Genomic DNA, 17,199 nt, shown 5'->3' with positions numbered 1-17,199 from the left:
GTGTTCACATTGCTTCGCAGAATCGCTTTTGTGCAGAAAACAGTAACACTTGTTCAGAAGGAAAGAAAGCACAGAGCCCCAGATTCTATGTTGTCCTGGAGAGCTTGCAGAGCACTGGGGAAAGGCAGGCAGAGAATTTCTTGCTAGCACCTTCTCTGTGCCTGGGAAGCAGAAGTGTTCACATTGCTTCGCAAGAATCGCTTTTGTGCAGAAAACACTAACACTTGTTCAGAAGGAAAGAAAGCACAGAGCCCCAGATTTTATGTTGTCCTGGAGAGCTTGCAGAGCACTGGGGAAAGGCAGGCAGAGAATTCCCTGCTAGCACCTTCTCTGTGCCTGGGAAGCAGAAGTGTTCACATTGCTTCGCAGAATCGCTTTTGTGCAGAAAACAGTAACACTTGTTCAGAAGGAAAGAAAGCACAGAGCCCCAGATTCTATGTTGTCCTGGAGAGCTTGCAGAGCACTGGGGACAGGCAGGCAGAGAATTCCCTGCTAGCACCTTCTCTGTGCCTGTTCACATTGCTTCGCACAATCGCTTTTGTGCAGAAAACAGTAACACTTGTTCAGAACGAAAGAAAGCACAGAGCCCCAGATTCTATGTTGTCCTGGAGAGCTTGCAGAGCACTGGGGAAAGGCAGGCAGAGAATTCCCTGCTAGCACCTTCTCTGTGCCTGGGAAGCAGAAGTGTTCACATTGCTTCCCAAGAATCGCTTTTGTGCAGAAAACAGTAACACTTGTTCAGAACGAAAGAAAGCACAGAGCCCCAGATTCTATGTTGTCCTGGAGAGCTTGCACAGCACTGGGGAAAGGCAGGCAGAGAATTCCCTGATAGCACCTTCTCTGTGCCTGTTCACATTGCTTCGCAGAATCGCTTTTGTGCAGAAAACAGTAACACTTGTTCAGAATGAAAGAAAGCACAGAGCCCCAGATTTTATGTTGTCCTGGAGAGCTTGCAGAGCACTGGGGAAAGGCAGGCAGAGAATTCCCTGCTAGCACCTTCTCTGTGCCTGTTCACATTGCTTCGCAGAATCGCTTTTGTGCAGAAACCACTAACACTTGTTCAGAAGGAAAGAAAGCACAGAGCCCCAGATTCTGTGTTGTCCTGGAGAGCTTGCAGAGCACTGGGGAAAGGCAGGCAGAGAATGCCCTGCTAGCACCTTCTCTGTGCCTGGGAAGCAGAAGTGTTCACATTGCTTCGCAAGAATCGCTTTTGTGCAGAAAACACTAACACTTGTTCAGAACGAAAGAAAGCACAGAGCCCCAGATTCTATGTTGTTCTGGAGAGCTTGCAGAGCACTGGGGAAAGGCAGGCAGAGAATTCCTTGCTAGCACCTTCTCTGTGCCTGGGAAGCAGAAGTGTTCACATTGCTTCGCAGAATCGCTTTTGTGCAGAAAACAGTAACACTTCTTCAGAACGAAAGAAAGAACAGAGCCCCAGATTTTATGTTGTCCTGGAGAGCTTGCAGAGCACTGGGGAAAGGCAGGCAGAGAATTCCCTGCTAGCACCTTCTCTGTGCCTGTTCACATTGCTTCGCAGAATCGCTTTTGTGCAGAAAACAGTAACACTTGTTCAGAATGAAAGAAAGCAAAGAGCCCCAGATATTATGTTGCCCTGGAGAGCTTGCAGAGCACTGGGGAAAGGCAGGCAGAGAATTCCCTGCTAGCACCTTCTCTGTGCCTGGGAAGCAGAAGTGTTCACATTGCTTCGCAAGAATCGCTTTTGTGCAGAAAACACTAACACTTGTTCAGAACGAAAGAAAGCACAGAGCCCCAGATTTTATGTTGTCCTGGAGAGCTTGCAGAGCACTGGGGAAAGGCAGGCAGAGAATTCCCTGATAGCACCTTCTCTGTGCCTGTTCACATTGCTTCGCAGAATCGCTTTTGTGCAGAAAACAGTAACACTTGTTCAGAACGAAAGAAAGCACAGAGCCCCAGATTTGCTGTTGTCCTGGAGAGCTTGCAGAGCACTGGGGAAAGGCAGGCAGAGAATTCCCTGCTAGCACCTTCTCTGTGCCTGGGAAGCAGAAGTGTTCACATTGCTTCGCAGAATCGCTTTTGTGCAGAAAACACTAACACTTGTTCAGAAGGAAAGAAAGCACAGAGCCCCAGATTTTATGTTGTCCTGGAGAGCTTGCAGAGCACTGGGGAAAGGCAGGCAGAGAATTCCCTGCTAGCACCTTCTCTGTGCCTGTTCACATTGCTTCGCAGAATCGCTTTTGTGCAGAAAACAGTAACACTTGTTCAGAATGAAAGAAAGCAAAGAGCCCCAGATTTTATGTTGTCCTGGAGAGTTTGCAGAGCACTGGGGAAAGGCAGGCAGAGAATTCCCTGCTAGCACCTTCTCTGTGCCTGGGAAGCAGAAGTGTTCACATTGCTTCGCAGAATCGCTTTTGTGCAGAAAACAGTAACACTTGTTCAGAAGGAAAGAAAGCACAGAGCCCCAGATTTTATGTTGTCCTGGAGAGCTTGCAGAGCTATGGAGAAAGGCAGGCAGAGAATTCCCTGCTAGCACCTTCTCTGTGCCTGGGAAGCAGGTGTGTTCACATTGCTTCGCAAGAAGCGCTTTTGTGCAGAAAACAGTAACACTTGTTCAGAACGAAAGAAAGCACAGAGCCCCAGATTCTATGTTGTCCTGGAGAGCTTGCAGAGCACTGGGGAAAGGCAGGCAGAGAATTCCCTGATAGCACCTTCTCTGTGCCTGTTCACATTGCTTCGCAGAATCGCTTTTGTGCAGAAAACAGTAACACTTGTTCAGAATGAAAGAAAGCACAGAGCCCCAGATTTTATGTTGTCCTGGAGAGCTTGCAGAGCACTGGGGAAAGGCAGGCAGAGAATTCCCTGCTAGCACCTTCTCTGTGCCTGTTCACATTGCTTCGCAGAATCGCTTTTGTGCAGAAACCACTAACACTTGTTCAGAAGGAAAGAAAGCACAGAGCCCCAGATTCTGTGTTGTCCTGGAGAGCTTGCAGAGCACTGGGGAAAGGCAGGCAGAGAATGCCCTGCTAGCACCTTCTCTGTGCCTGGGAAGCAGAAGTGTTCACATTGCTTCGCAAGAATCGCTTTTGTGCAGAAAACACTAACACTTGTTCAGAACGAAAGAAAGCACAGAGCCCCAGATTCTATGTTGTTCTGGAGAGCTTGCAGAGCACTGGGGAAAGGCAGGCAGAGAATTCCTTGCTAGCACCTTCTCTGTGCCTGGGAAGCAGAAGTGTTCACATTGCTTCGCAGAATCGCTTTTGTGCAGAAAACAGTAACACTTCTTCAGAACGAAAGAAAGAACAGAGCCCCAGATTTTATGTTGTCCTGGAGAGCTTGCAGAGCACTGGGGAAAGGCAGGCAGAGAATTCCCTGCTAGCACCTTCTCTGTGCCTGTTCACATTGCTTCGCAGAATCGCTTTTGTGCAGAAAACAGTAACACTTGTTCAGAATGAAAGAAAGCAAAGAGCCCCAGATATTATGTTGCCCTGGAGAGCTTGCAGAGCACTGGGGAAAGGCAGGCAGAGAATTCCCTGCTAGCACCTTCTCTGTGCCTGGGAAGCAGAAGTGTTCACATTGCTTCGCAAGAATCGCTTTTGTGCAGAAAACACTAACACTTGTTCAGAACGAAAGAAAGCACAGAGCCCCAGATTTTATGTTGTCCTGGAGAGCTTGCAGAGCACTGGGGAAAGGCAGGCAGAGAATTCCCTGATAGCACCTTCTCTGTGCCTGTTCACATTGCTTCGCAGAATCGCTTTTGTGCAGAAAACAGTAACACTTGTTCAGAACGAAAGAAAGCACAGAGCCCCAGATTTGCTGTTGTCCTGGAGAGCTTGCAGAGCACTGGGGAAAGGCAGGCAGAGAATTCCCTGCTAGCACCTTCTCTGTGCCTGGGAAGCAGAAGTGTTCACATTGCTTCGCAGAATCGCTTTTGTGCAGAAAACACTAACACTTGTTCAGAAGGAAAGAAAGCACAGAGCCCCAGATTTTATGTTGTCCTGGAGAGCTTGCAGAGCACTGGGGAAAGGCAGGCAGAGAATTCCCTGATAGCACCTTCTCTGTGCCTGTTCACATTGCTTCGCAGAATCGCTTTTGTGCAGAAAACACTAACACTTGTTCAGAAGGAAAGAAAGCACAGAGCCCCAGATTTTATGTTGTCCTGGAGAGCTTGCAGAGCACTGGGGAAAGGCAGGCAGAGAATTCCCTGCTAGCACCTTCTCTGTGCCTGGGAAGCAGAAGTGTTCACATTGCTTCGCAGAATCGCTTTTGTGCAGAAAACAGTAACACTTGTTCAGAAGGAAAGAAAGCACAGAGCCCCAGATTTTATGTTGTCCTGGAGAGCTTGCAGAGCTCTGGAGAAAGGCAGGCAGAGAATTCCCTGCTAGCACCTTCTCTGTGCCTGGGAAGCAGGTGTGTTCACATTGCTTCGCAAGAAGCGCTTTTGTGCAGAAAACAGTAACACTTGTTCAGAACGAAAGAAAGCACAGAGCCCCAGATTCTATGTTGTCCTGGAGAGCTTGCAGAGCACTGGGGAAAGGCAGGCAGAGAATTCCCTGATAGCACCTTCTCTGTGCCTGTTCACATTGTTTCGCAGAATCGCTTTTGTGCAGAAAACAGTAACACTTGTTCAGAACGAAAGAAAGCACAGAGCCCCAGATTCTATGTTGTCCTGGAGAGCTTGCAGAGCACTGGGGAAAGGCAGGCAGAGAATTCCCTGCTAGCACCTTCTCTGTGCCTGGGAAGCAGAAGTGTTCACATTGCTTCGCAAGAATCGCTTTTGTGCAGAAAACACTAACACTTGTTCAGAACGAAAGAAAGCACAGAGCCCCAGATTCTATGTTGTCCTGGAGAGCTTGCAGAGCACTGGGGAAAGGCAGGCAGAGAATTCCCTGATAGCACCTTCTCTGTGCCTGGGAAGCAGAAGTGTTCACATTGCTTCGCAGAATCGCTTTTGTGCATAAAACAGTAACACTTGTTCAGAAGGAAAGAAAGCACAGAGCCCCAGATTTTATGTTGTCCTGGAGAGCTTGCAGAGCACTGGGGAAAGGCAGGCAGAGAATTCCCTGATAGCACCTTCTCTGTGCCTGTTCACATTGCTTCGCAGAATCGCTTTTGTGCAGAAAACAGTAACACTTGTTCAGAACGAAAGAAAGCACAGAGCCCCAGATTTTATGTTGTCCTGGAGAGCTTGCAGAGCACTGGGGAACGGCAGGCAGAGAATTTCCTGCTAGCACCTTCTCTGTGCCTGGGAAGCAGAAGTGTTCACATTGCTTCGCAAGAATCGCTTTTGTGCAGAAAACAGTAACACTTGTTCAGAAGGAAAGAAAGCACAGAGCCCCAGATTCTATGTTGTCCTGGAGAGCTTGCAGAGCACTGGGGACAGGCAGGCAGAGAATTCCCTGCTAGCACCTTCTCTGTGCCTGTTCACATTGCTTCGCACAATCGCTTTTGTGCAGAAAACAGTAACACTTGTTCAGAACGAAAGAAAGCACAGAGCCCCAGATTCTATGTTGTCCTGGAGAGCTTGCAGAGCACTGGGGAAAGGCAGGCAGAGAATTCCCTGATAGCACCTTCTCTGTGCCTGTTCACATTGCTTCGCACAATCGCTTTTGTGCAGAAAACAGTAACACTTGTTCAGAACGAAAGAAAGCACAGAGCCCCAGATTCTATGTTGTCCTGGAGAGCTTGCAGAGCACTGGGGAAAGGCAGGCAGAGAATTCCCTGCTAGCACCTTCTCTGTGCCTGGGAAGCAGAAGTGTTCACATTGCTTCGCAAGAATCGCTTTTGTGCAGAAAACAGTAACACTTGTTCAGAACGAAAGAAAGCACAGAGCCCCAGATTCTATGTTGTCCTGGAGAGCTTGCAGAGCACTGGGGAAGGGCAGGCAGAGAATTCCCTGATAGAACCTTCTCTGTGCCTGGGAAGCAGAATTGTTCACATTGCTTCGCAAGAATCGCTTTTGTGCAGAAAACAGTAACACTTGTTCAGAACGAAAGAAAGAACAGAGCCCCAGATTTTATGTTGTCCTGGAGAGCTTGCACAGCACTGGGGAAAGGCAGGCAGAGAATTCCCTGATAGCACCTTCTCTGTGCCTGTTCACATTGCTTCGCAGAATCGCTTTTGTGCAGAAAACAGTAACACTTGTTCAGAATGAAAGAAAGCACAGAGCCCCAGATTTTATGTTGTCCTGGAGAGCTTGCAGAGCACTGGGGAAAGGCAAACAGAGAATTCCTTGCTAGCACCTTCTCTGTGCCTGGGAAGCAGAAGTGTTCACATTGCTTCGCAAGAATCGCTTTTGTGCAGAAAACAGTAACACTTGTTCAGAAGGAAAGAAAGCACAGAGCCCCAGATTTTATGTTGTCCTGGAGAGCTTGCAGAGCACTGGGGAAAGGCAGGCAGAGAATTCCCTGCTAGCACCTTCTCTGTGCCTGTTCACATTGCTTCGCAGAATCGCTTTTGTGCAGAAACCACTAACACTTGTTCAGAAGGAAAGAAAGCACAGAGCCCCAGATTCTGTGTTGTCCTGGAGAGCTTGCAGAGCACTGGGGAAAGGCAGGCAGAGAATGCCCTGCTAGCACCTTCTCTGTGCCTGGGAAGCAGAAGTGTTCACATTGCTTCGCAAGAATCGCTTTTGTGCAGAAAACACTAACACTTGTTCAGAACGAAAGAAAGCACAGAGCCCCAGATTCTATGTTGTTCTGGAGAGCTTGCAGAGCACTGGGGAAAGGCAGGCAGAGAATTCCCTGCTAGCACCTTCTCTGTGCCTGGGAAGCAGAAGTGTTCACATTGCTTGGCAGAATAGCTTTTGTGCAGAAAACAGTAACACTTGTTCAGAACGAAAGAAAGCACAGAGCCCCAGATTCTATGTTGTCCTGGAGAGCTTGCAGAGCACTGGGGAAAGGCAGGCAGAGAATTCCTTGCTAGCACCTTCTCTGTGCCTGGGAAGCAGAAGTGTTCACATTGCTTCGCAAGAATCGCTTTTGTGCAGAAAACACTAACACTTGTTCAGAACGAAAGAAAGCACAGAGCCCCAGATTTTATGTTGTCCTGGAGAGCTTGCAGAGCACTAGGGAAAGGGAAACAGAGAATTCCTTGCTAGCACCTTCTCTGTGCCTGGGAAGCAGAAGTGTTCACATTGCTTCGCAGAATCGCTTTTGTGCAGAAAACAGTAACACTTCTTCAGAACGAAAGAAAGCACAGAGCCCCAGATTTTATGTTGTCCTGGAGAGCTTGCAGAGCACTGGGGAAAGGCAGGCAGAGAATTCCCTGCTAGCACCTTCTCTGTGCCTGTTCACATTGCTTCGCAGAATCGCTTTTGTGCAGAAAACAGTAACACTTGTTCAGAATGAAAGAAAGCAAAGAGCCCCAGATATTATGTTGCCCTGGAGAGCTTGCAGAGCACTGGGGAAAGGCAGGCAGAGAATTCCCTGCTAGCACCTTCTCTGTGCCTGGGAAGCAGAAGTGTTCACATTGCTTCGCAAGAGTCGCTTTTGTGCAGAAAACACTAACACTTGTTCAGAACGAAAGAAAGAACAGAGCCCCAGATTTTATGTTGTCCTGGAGAGCTTGCAGAGCACTGGGGAAAGGCAGGCAGAGAATTCCCTGCTAGCACCTTCTCTGTGCCTGGGAAGCAGAAGTGTTCACATTGCTTCGCAAGAATCGCTTTTGTGCAGAAAACAGTAACACTTGTTCAGAACGAAAGAAAGCACAGAGCCCCAGATTCTATGTTGTCCTGGAGAGCTTGCAGAGCACTGGGGAAAGGCAGGCAGAGAATTCCCTGCTAGCACCTTCTCTGTGCGTGTTCACATTGCTTCGCAGAATCGCTTTTGTGCAGAAAACAGTAACACTTGTTCAGAACGAAAGAAAGCACAGAGCCCCAGATTCTATGTTGTCCTGGAGAGCTTGCAGAGCACTGGGGAAAGGCAGGCAGAGAATTCCCTGCTAGCACCTTCTCTGTGCCTGGGAAGCAGAAGTGTTCACATTGCTTCGCAGAATCGCTTTTCTGCAGAAAACACTAACACTTGTTCAGAAGGAAAGAAAGCACAGAGCCCCAGATTTTATGTTGTCCTGGAGAGCTTGCAGAGCACTGGGGAAAGGCAGGCAGAGAATTCCCTGATAGCACCTTCTCTGTGCCTGTTCACATTGCTTCGCACAATCGCTTTTGTGCAGAAAACAGTAACACTTGTTCAGAACGAAAGAAAGCACAGAGCCCCAGATTTTATGTTGTCCTGGAGAGCTTGCAGAGCACTGGGGAAAGGCAGGCAGAGAATTCCCTGATAGCACCTTCTCTGTGCCTGGGAAGCAGAAGTGTTCACATTGCTTCGCAAGAATTGCTTTTGTGCAGAAAACAGTAACACTTGTTCAGAAGGAAAGAAAGCACAGAGCCCCAGATTTTATGTTGTCCTGGAGAGCTTGCAGAGCACTGGGGAAAGGCAGGCAGAGAATTCCCTGCTAGCACCTTCTCTGTGCCTGTTCACATTGCTTCGCAGAAGCGCTTTTGTGCAGAAAACAGTAACACTTGTTCAGAAGGAAAGAAAGCACAGAGCCCCAGATTCTGTGTTGTCCTGGAGAGCTTGCAGAGCACTGGGGAAAGGCAGGCAGAGAATTCCCTGCTAGCACCTTCTCTGTGCCTGGGAAGCAGAAGTGTTCACATTGCTTCGCAAGAATCGCTTTTGTGCAGAAAACACTAACACTTGTTCAGAACGAAAGAAAGCACAGAGCCCCAGATTCTATGTTGTTCTGGAGAGCTTGCAGAGCACTGGGGAAAGGCAGGCAGAGAATTCCCTGCTAGCACCTTCTCTGTGCCTGGGAAGCAGAAGTGTTCACATTGCTTCGCAGAATCGCTTTTGTGCAGAAAACAGTAACACTTGTTCAGAACGAAAGAAAGCACAGAGCCCCAGATTCTATGTTGTCCTGGAGAGCTTGCAGAGCACTGGGGAATGGCAGGCAGAGAATTCCTTGCTAGCACCTTCTCTGTGCCTGGGAAGCAGAAGTGTTCACATTGCTTCACAAGAATCGCTTTTGTGCAGAAAACACTAACACCTGTTCAGAACGAAAGAAAGCACAGAGCCCCAGATTTTATGTTGTCCTGGAGAGCTTGCAGAGCACTGGGGAAAGGCAGGCAGAGAATTCCCTGCTAGCACCTTCTCTGTGCCTGGGAAGCAGAAGTGTTCACATTGCTTCGCAGAATCGCTTTTGTGCAGAAAACAGTAACACTTGTTCAGAAGGAAAGAAAGCACAGAGCCCCAGATTCTATGTTGTCCTGGAGAGCTTGCAGAGCACTGGGGAAAGGCAGGCAGAGAATTCCCTGCTAGCACCTTCTCTGTGCCTGTTCACATTGCTTCGCAAGAATCGCTTTTGTGCAGAAAACAGTAACACTTGTTCAGAACGAAAGAAAGCACAGAGCCCCAGATTTTATGTTGTCCTGGAGAGCTTGCAGAGCACTGAGGAAAGGCAGGCAGAGAATTCCTTGCTAGCACCTTCTCTGTGCCTGGGAAGCAGAAGTGTTCACATTGCTTCGCAGAATCGCTTTTGTGCAGAAAACACTAACACTTGTTCAGAAGGAAAGAAAGCACAGAGCCCCAGATTTTATGTTGTCCTGGAGAGCTTGCAGAGCACTGGGGAAAGGCAGGCAGAGAATTCCCTGATAGCACCTTCTCTGTGCCTGTTCACATTGCTTCGCAGAATCGCTTTTGTGCAGAAAACAGTAACACTTGTTCAGAAGGAAAGAAAGCACAGAGCCCCAGATTTTATGTTGTCCTGGAGAGCTTGCAGAGCACTGGGGAAAGGCAGGCAGAGAATTCCCTGCTAGCACCTTCTCTGTGCCTGGGAAGCAGAAGTGTTCACATTGCTTCGCAGAATCGCTTTTGTGCAGAAAACAGTAACACTTGTTCAGAACGAAAGAAAGCACAGAGCCCCAGATTCTATGTTGTCCTGGAGAGCTTGCAGAGCACTGGGGAAAGGCAGGCAGAGAATTCCCTGCTAGCACCTTCTCTGTGCCTGGGAAGCAGAAGTGTTCACATTGCTTCGCAAGAATCGCTTTTGTGCAGAAAACAGTAACACTTGTTCAGAACGAAAGAAAGCACAGAGCCCCAGATTCTATGTTGTCCTGGAGAGCTTGCAGAGCACTGGGGAAAGGCAGGCAGAGAATTCCTTGCTAGCACCTTCTCTGTGCCTGGGAAGCAGAAGTGTTCACATTGCTTCGCAGAATCGCTTTTGTGCAGAAAACAGTAACACTTGTTCAGAAGGAAAGAAAGCACAGAGCCCCAGATTCTATGTTGTCCTGGAGAGCTTGCAGAGCACTGGGGACAGGCAGGCAGAGAATTCCCTGCTAGCACCTTCTCTGTGCCTGTTCACATTGCTTCGCACAATCGCTTTTGTGCAGAAAATAGTAACACTTGTTCAGAACGAAAGAAAGCACAGAGCCCCAGATTCTATGTTGTCCTGGAGAGCTTGCAGAGCACTGGGGAAAGGCAGGCAGAGAATTCCCTGCTAGCACCTTCTCTGTGCCTGGGAAGCAGAAGTGTTCACATTGCTTCGCAAGAATCGCTTTTGTGCAGAAAACAGTAACACTTGTTCAGAACGAAAGAAAGCACAGAGCCCCAGATTCTATGTTGTCCTGGAGAGCTTGCAGAGCACTGGGGAAGGGCAGGCAGAGAATTCCCTGATAGAACCTTCTCTGTGCCTGGGAAGCAGAAGTGTTCACATTGCTTCGCAAGAATCGCTTTTGTGCAGAAAACACTAACACTTGTTCAGAACGAAAGAAAGAACAGAGCCCCAGATTTTATGTTGTCCTGGAGAGCTTGCACAGCACTGGGGAAAGGCAGGCAGAGAATTCCCTGATAGCACCTTCTCTGTGCCTGTTCACATTGCTTCGCAGAATCGCTTTTGTGCAGAAAACAGTAACACTTGTTCAGAATGAAAGAAAGCACAGAGCCCCAGATTTTATGTTGTCCTGGAGAGCTTGCAGAGCACTGGGGAAAGGCAAACAGAGAATTCCTTGCTAGCACCTTCTCTGTGCCTGGGAAGCAGGTGTGTTCACATTGCTTCGCAAGAATCGCTTTTGTGCAGAAAACAGTAACACTTGTTCAGAAGGAAAGAAAGCACAGAGCCCCAGATTTTATGTTGTCCTGGAGAGCTTGCAGAGCACTGGGGAAAGGCAGGCAGAGAATTCCCTGCTAGCACCTTCTCTGTGCCTGTTCACATTGCTTCGCAGAATCGCTTTTGTGCAGAAAACAGTAACACTTGTTCAGAGGGAAAGAAAGCACAGAGCCCCAGATTCTGTGTTGTCCTGGAGAGCTTGCAGAGCACTGGGGAAAGGCAGGCAGAGAATGCCCTGCTAGCACCTTCTCTGTGCCTGGGAAGCAGAAGTGTTCACATTGCTTCGCAAGAATCGCTTTTGTGCAGAAAACACTAACACTTGTTCAGAACGAAAGAAAGCACAGAGCCCCAGATTCTATGTTGTTCTGGAGAGCTTGCAGAGCACTGGGGAAAGGCAGGCAGAGAATTCCCTGCTAGCACCTTCTCTGTGCCTGGGAAGCAGAAGTGTTCACATTGCTTGGCAGAATAGCTTTTGTGCAGAAAACAGTAACACTTGTTCAGAAGGAAAGAAAGCACAGAGCCCCAGATTCTATGTTGTCCTGGAGAGCTTGCAGAGCACTGGGGAAAGGCAGGCAGAGAATTCCTTGCTAGCACCTTCTCTGTGCCTGGGAAGCAGAAGTGTTCACATTGCTTCGCAAGAATCGCTTTTGTGCAGAAAACAGTAACACTTGTTCAGAACGAAAGAAAGCACAGAGCCCCAGATTTTATGTTGTCCTGGAGAGCTTGCAGAGCACTAGGGAAAGGGAAACAGAGAATTCCTTGCTAGCACCTTCTCTGTGCCTGGGAAGCAGAAGTGTTCACATTGCTTCGCAGAATCGCTTTTGTGCAGAAAACAGTAACACTTCTTCAGAACGAAAGAAAGCACAGAGCCCCAGATTTTATGTTGTCCTGGAGAGCTTGCAGAGCACTGGGGAAAGGCAGGCAGAGAATTCCCTGCTAGCACCTTCTCTGTGCCTGTTCACATTGCTTCGCAGAATCGCTTTTGTGCAGAAAACAGTAACACTTGTTCAGAATGAAAGAAAGCAAAGAGCCCCAGATATTATGTTGCCCTGGAGAGCTTGCAGAGCACTGGGGAAAGGCAGGCAGAGAATTCCCTGATAGCACCTTCTCTGTGCCTGGGAAGCAGAAGTGTTCACATTGCTTCGCAAGAGTCGCTTTTGTGCAGAAAACACTAACACTTGTTCAGAACGAAAGAAAGAACAGAGCCCCAGATTTTATGTTGTCCTGGAGAGCTTGCAGAGCACTGGGGAAAGGCAGGCAGAGAATTCCCTGCTAGCACCTTCTCTGTGCCTGGGAAGCAGAAGTGTTCACATTGCTTCGCAAGAATCGCTTTTGTGCAGAAAACAGTAACACTTGTTCAGAACGAAAGAAAGCACAGAGCCCCAGATTCTATGTTGTCCTGGAGAGCTTGCAGAGCACTGGGGAAAGGCAGGCAGAGAATTCCCTGCTAGCACCTTCTCTGTGCGTGTTCACATTGCTTCGCAGAATCGCTTTTCTGCAGAAAACACTAACACTTGTTCAGAAGGAAAGAAAGCACAGAGCCCCAGATTTTATGTTGTCCTGGAGAGCTTGCAGAGCACTGGGGAAAGGCAGGCAGAGAATTCCCTGATAGCACCTTCTCTGTGCCTGTTCACATTGCTTCGCAGAATCGCTTTTGTGCAGAAAACAGTAACACTTGTTCAGAAGGAAAGAAAGCACAGAGCCCCAGATTTTATGTTGTCCTGGAGAGCTTGCAGAGCACTGGGGAAAGGCAGGCAGAGAATTCCCTGATAGCACCTTCTCTGCGCCTGGGAAGCAGAAGTGTTCACATTGCTTCGCAAGAATTGCTTTTGTGCAGAAAACAGTAACACTTGTTCAGAAGGAAAGAAAGCACAGAGCCCCAGATTTTATGTTGTCCTGGAGAGCTTGCAGAGCACTGGGGAAAGGCAGGCAGAGAATTCCCTGCTAGCACCTTCTCTGTGCCTGTTCACATTGCTTCGCAGAATCGCTTTTGTGCAGAAAACAGTAACACTTGTTCAGAAGGAAAGAAAGCACAGAGCCCCAGATTCTGTGTTGTCCTGGAGAGCTTGCACAGCACTGGGGAAAGGCAGGCAGAGAATTCCCTGATAGCACCTTCTCTGTGCCTGTTCACATTGCTTCGCAGAATCGCTTTTGTGCAGAAAACAGTAACACTTGTTCAGAAGGAAAGAAAGCACAGAGCCCCAGATTTTATGTTGTCCTGGAGAGCTTGCAGAGCACTGGGGAAAGGCAAACAGAGAATTCCTTGCTAGCACCTTCTCTGTGCCTGGGAAGCAGGTGTGTTCACATTGCTTCGCAAGAATCGCTTTTGTGCAGAAAACAGTAACACTTGTTCAGAAGGAAAGAAAGCACAGAGCCCCAGATTTTATGTTGTCCTGGAGAGCTTGCAGAGCACTGGGGAAAGGCAGGCAGAGAATTCCCTGCTAGCACCTTCTCTGTGCCTGTTCACATTGCTTCGCAGAATCGCTTTTGTGCAGAAAACAGTAACACTTGTTCAGAGGGAAAGAAAGCACAGAGCCCCAGATTCTGTGTTGTCCTGGAGAGCTTGCAGAGCACTGGGGAAAGGCAGGCAGAGAATGCCCTGCTAGCACCTTCTCTGTGCCTGGGAAGCAGAAGTGTTCACATTGCTTCGCAAGAATCGCTTTTGTGCAGAAAACACTAACACTTGTTCAGAAGGAAAGAAAGCACAGAGCCCCAGATTCTATGTTGTCCTGGAGAGCTTGCAGAGCACTGGGGACAGGCAGGCAGAGAATTCCCTGCTAGCACCTTCTCTGTGCCTGTTCACATTGCTTCGCACAATCGCTTTTGTGCAGAAAATAGTAACACTTGTTCAGAACGAAAGAAAGCACAGAGCCCCAGATTCTATGTTGTCCTGGAGAGCTTGCAGAGCACTGGGGAAAGGCAGGCAGAGAATTCCCTGCTAGCACCTTCTCTGTGCCTGGGAAGCAGAAGTGTTCACATTGCTTCGCAAGAATCGCTTTTGTGCAGAAAACAGTAACACTTGTTCAGAACGAAAGAAAGCACAGAGCCCCAGATTCTATGTTGTCCTGGAGAGCTTGCAGAGCACTGGGGAAGGGCAGGCAGAGAATTCCCTGATAGAACCTTCTCTGTGCCTGGGAAGCAGAAGTGTTCACATTGCTTCGCAAGAATCGCTTTTGTGCAGAAAACACTAACACTTGTTCAGAACGAAAGAAAGAACAGAGCCCCAGATTTTATGTTGTCCTGGAGAGCTTGCACAGCACTGGGGAAAGGCAGGCAGAGAATTCCCTGATAGCACCTTCTCTGTGCCTGTTCACATTGCTTCGCAGAATCGCTTTTGTGCAGAAAACAGTAACACTTGTTCAGAATGAAAGAAAGCACAGAGCCCCAGATTTTATGTTGTCCTGGAGAGCTTGCAGAGCACTGGGGAAAGGCAAACAGAGAATTCCTTGCTAGCACCTTCTCTGTGCCTGGGAAGCAGGTGTGTTCACATTGCTTCGCAAGAATCGCTTTTGTGCAGAAAACAGTAACACTTGTTCAGAAGGAAAGAAAGCACAGAGCCCCAGATTTTATGTTGTCCTGGAGAGCTTGCAGAGCACTGGGGAAAGGCAGGCAGAGAATTCCCTGCTAGCACCTTCTCTGTGCCTGTTCACATTGCTTCGCAGAATCGCTTTTGTGCAGAAAACAGTAACACTTGTTCAGAGGGAAAGAAAGCACAGAGCCCCAGATTCTGTGTTGTCCTGGAGAGCTTGCAGAGCACTGGGGAAAGGCAGGCAGAGAATGCCCTGCTAGCACCTTCTCTGTGCCTGGGAAGCAGAAGTGTTCACATTGCTTCGCAAGAATCGCTTTTGTGCAGAAAACACTAACACTTGTTCAGAACGAAAGAAAGCACAGAGCCCCAGATTCTATGTTGTTCTGGAGAGCTTGCAGAGCACTGGGGAAAGGCAGGCAGAGAATTCCCTGCTAGCACCTTCTCTGTGCCTGGGAAGCAGAAGTGTTCACATTGCTTGGCAGAATAGCTTTTGTGCAGAAAACAGTAACACTTGTTCAGAAGGAAAGAAAGCACAGAGCCCCAGATTCTATGTTGTCCTGGAGAGCTTGCAGAGCACTGGGGAAAGGCAGGCAGAGAATTCCTTGCTAGCACCTTCTCTGTGCCTGGGAAGCAGAAGTGTTCACATTGCTTCGCAAGAATCGCTTTTGTGCAGAAAACAGTAACACTTGTTCAGAACGAAAGAAAGCACAGAGCCCCAGATTTTATGTTGTCCTGGAGAGCTTGCAGAGCACTAGGGAAAGGGAAACAGAGAATTCCTTGCTAGCACCTTCTCTGTGCCTGGGAAGCAGAAGTGTTCACATTGCTTCGCAGAATCGCTTTTGTGCAGAAAACAGTAACACTTCTTCAGAACGAAAGAAAGCACAGAGCCCCAGATTTTATGTTGTCCTGGAGAGCTTGCAGAGCACTGGGGAAAGGCAGGCAGAGAATTCCCTGCTAGCACCTTCTCTGTGCCTGTTCACATTGCTTCGCAGAATCGCTTTTGTGCAGAAAACAGTAACACTTGTTCAGAATGAAAGAAAGCAAAGAGCCCCAGATATTATGTTGCCCTGGAGAGCTTGCAGAGCACTGGGGAAAGGCAGGCAGAGAATTCCCTGATAGCACCTTCTCTGTGCCTGGGAAGCAGAAGTGTTCACATTGCTTCGCAAGAGTCGCTTTTGTGCAGAAAACACTAACACTTGTTCAGAACGAAAGAAAGAACAGAGCCCCAGATTTTATGTTGTCCTGGAGAGCTTGCAGAGCACTGGGGAAAGGCAGGCAGAGAATTCCCTGCTAGCACCTTCTCTGTGCCTGGGAAGCAGAAGTGTTCACATTGCTTCGCAAGAATCGCTTTTGTGCAGAAAACAGTAACACTTGTTCAGAACGAAAGAAAGCACAGAGCCCCAGATTCTATGTTGTCCTGGAGAGCTTGCAGAGCACTGGGGAAAGGCAGGCAGAGAATTCCCTGCTAGCACCTTCTCTGTGCGTGTTCACATTGCTTCGCACAATCGCTTTTCTGCAGAAAACACTAACACTTGTTCAGAAGGAAAGAAAGCACAGAGCCCCAGATTTTATGTTGTCCTGGAGAGCTTGCAGAGCACTGGGGAAAGGCAGGCAGAGAATTCCCTGATAGCACCTTCTCTGTGCCTGTTCACATTGCTTCGCAGAATCGCTTTTGTGCAGAAAACAGTAACACTTGTTCAGAAGGAAAGAAAGCACAGAGCCCCAGATTTTATGTTGTCCTGGAGAGCTTGCAGAGCACTGGGGAAAGGCAGGCAGAGAATTCCCTGATAGCACCTTCTCTGCGCCTGGGAAGCAGAAGTGTTCACATTGCTTCGCAAGAATTGCTTTTGTGCAGAAAACAGTAACACTTGTTCAGAAGGAAAGAAAGCACAGAGCCCCAGATTTTATGTTGTCCTGGAGAGCTTGCAGAGCACTGGGGAAAGGCAGGCAGAGAATTCCCTGCTAGCACCTTCTCTGTGCCTGTTCACATTGCTTCGCAGAATCGCTTTTGTGCAGAAAACAGTAACACTTGTTCAGAAGGAAAGAAAGCACAGAGCCCCAGATTCTGTGTTGTCCTGGAGAGCTTGCACAGCACTGGGGAAAGGCAGGCAGAGAATTCCCTGATAGCACCTTCTCTGTGCCTGTTCACATTGCTTCGCAGAATCGCTTTTGTGCAGAAAACAGTAACACTTGTTCAGAAGGAAAGAAAGCACAGAGCCCCAGATTTTATGTTGTCCTGGAGAGCTTGCAGAGCACTGGGGAAAGGCAAACAGAGAATTCCTTGCTAGCACCTTCTCTGTGCCTGGGAAGCAGGTGTGTTCACATTGCTTCGCAAGAATCGCTTTTGTGCAGAAAACAGTAACACTTGTTCAGAAGGAAAGAAAGCACAGAGCCCCAGATTTTATGTTGTCCTGGAGAGCTTGCAGAGCACTGGGGAAAGGCAGGCAGAGAATTCCCTGCTAGCACCTTCTCTGTGCCTGTTCACATTGCTTCGCAGAATCGCTTTTGTGCAGAAAACAGTAACACTTGTTCAGAGGGAAAGAAAGCACAGAGCCCCAGATTCTGTGTTGTCCTGGAGAGCTTGCAGAGCACTG

Source organism: Strix aluco, chromosome 22 (genome assembly GCF_031877795.1).
Source record: "Strix aluco isolate bStrAlu1 chromosome 22, bStrAlu1.hap1, whole genome shotgun sequence".
NCBI classification, from domain to species: Eukaryota; Metazoa; Chordata; class Aves; order Strigiformes; family Strigidae; genus Strix; species Strix aluco.
Note: the sequence above shows the minus strand (reverse complement) of the source record.